Here is a 1,748-nt window from a genome sequence, read left to right as displayed (position 1 = left end):
AGAAAATAAGCAGCAGTGAGAGGCAATAATAAACATGATAAACTGCTACCATACAGAAAGAATTCATATTTAATTATCGATGTCTGGATAGAATATAATTATTTGTAATATTCAATTCAAGAAATATATACTGCGGTATTTCTAGTAACACTAATTTACTTAGCTATTATTAAAAGCTCTTTTGAAGTTTTAGACTGTCTAAAGACCTGAGGGAACTAGAAGAGTTAATATATGCTAAATCATACCAGAGAAGTTTTTTTTTTTTTTTTTCAAAAAAAAGGTAAAGTCGGTTGGGTCCAAGATGGCTGAATAGGAACAGCTCCAGTCTACAGATCCCAGCGTGAGCAACGCAGAAGACGGGTGATTTCTGCATTTCCAACTGAGGTACCGGGTTCATCTCACTGGGGCCTGTCAGACAGTGGGTACAGGACAGTGGGTATAGCCCACCGAGTGTGAGCTGAAGCAAGGTGAAGTATCGCCTCAGCCGGGAAGCTCAAGGGGTCAGGGAATTCCCTTTCCCAGCCAAGGGAAGTTGTGACAGACGGCACCTAGAAAATCGGGTCACTCCCACCCTAATACTGCGCTTTTCCAAGGGTCTTAGCAAACGGCACACCAGGAGATTATATCCCGCGCCTGGCTCAGAGGGTCCCATGCCCACCGAGCCTTGCTCATTGCTAGCACAGCAGTCTGAGTTCTAACTGCAAAGCGGCACTGAGGCTCAGGGAGGGGCGCCCGCCATTGCTGAGGCTTGAGTAGGTAAACAAAGTGGCCGGGAAGCTCAAACTGGGTGGAGCCCACTGCAGCTCAAGCAGACCTGCCTGTCTCTGTACACTCTACCTCTGGGAACAGGACATAGCCTAACAAAAGGCAGCAGAAACCTCTGCAGACTTAAATGTTCCTGTCTGACAGCTTTGAAGAAAGCAGTGGTTCTCCCAGCACGGAGTTTGAGAACTGAGAACAAACAGACTGCCTCCTCAAGTGGGTCCCTGACCCCCAAGTAGCCTAACTGGGAGGCACCCCCTGAGTAGGGGCAGACTGACACCTCACAGGGACAGGTACCCCTCTGAGATGAAGCTTCCAGAGAAGCTTCCAGCAACATTTGCTGTTCAGCAATATTCACGGTTCTGCAGCCTCCGCTGCGGATACCCAGGCAAACAGGGTCTGGAGTGGAACTCCAGCAAACTCCAACAGACCTGCAGCTGAGGGTCCTGACTGTCAGAAAGAAAACTAACAAACAGAAAGGACATCCACAGCAAAACCCCATCTGTATGTCACCACCATCAAAGACCAGAGGTAGACAAAAACCACAAAGATCAGGAAGAAACAGAGCAGAGAAGCTGTAAATTCTAAAAATCAGAGCGCCTTTCCCCTCCTCCAAAGGAATGCAGCTCCTTGCCAGCAATGGAACAATGCTAGATGGAGAATGACTTTGACGAATTGAGATAAGAAGGCTTCAGACGATCAACCTTCTCCGAGCTAAAGGAGGAAGTTCAAACCCATCGCAAAGAAGCTAAAAACCTTGAAAAAAGATTAGACGAATGGCTAACTAGAATAACCAGTGTAGAGAAGTCCTTAAACGACCTGACGGAGCTGAAAACCATGACACGAGAACTACGTGACGCATGCACAAGCTTCAGTAGCCGATTCGATCAAGTAGAAGAAAGAGTATCGGCCGGGCGCGGTGGCTCAAGCCTGTAATCCCAGCACTTTGGGAGGCCGAGACGGGCGGATCATGAGGTCAGGAGATC

At 47.9% G+C, this 1,748-nt stretch overlaps 1 protein-coding gene across 1 annotated transcript in view; it reads right to left on the bottom strand.

The window, feature by feature from the left end:
- The window catches only part of CEP192 (centrosomal protein 192kDa), a 144,529-nt gene that overhangs the window by 102,866 nt on the left and 39,915 nt on the right, over positions 1-1,748 (bottom strand). The window lies entirely within an intron of this gene.

Source organism: Colobus angolensis, unplaced genomic scaffold (genome assembly GCF_000951035.1).
Source record: "Colobus angolensis palliatus isolate OR3802 unplaced genomic scaffold, Cang.pa_1.0 Scaffold155, whole genome shotgun sequence".
Taxonomy (NCBI): domain Eukaryota; kingdom Metazoa; phylum Chordata; class Mammalia; order Primates; family Cercopithecidae; genus Colobus; species Colobus angolensis.
The sequence above is the reverse complement of the archived record's forward strand: the minus strand, read 5'-3'. Positions and strand labels throughout refer to the sequence as shown.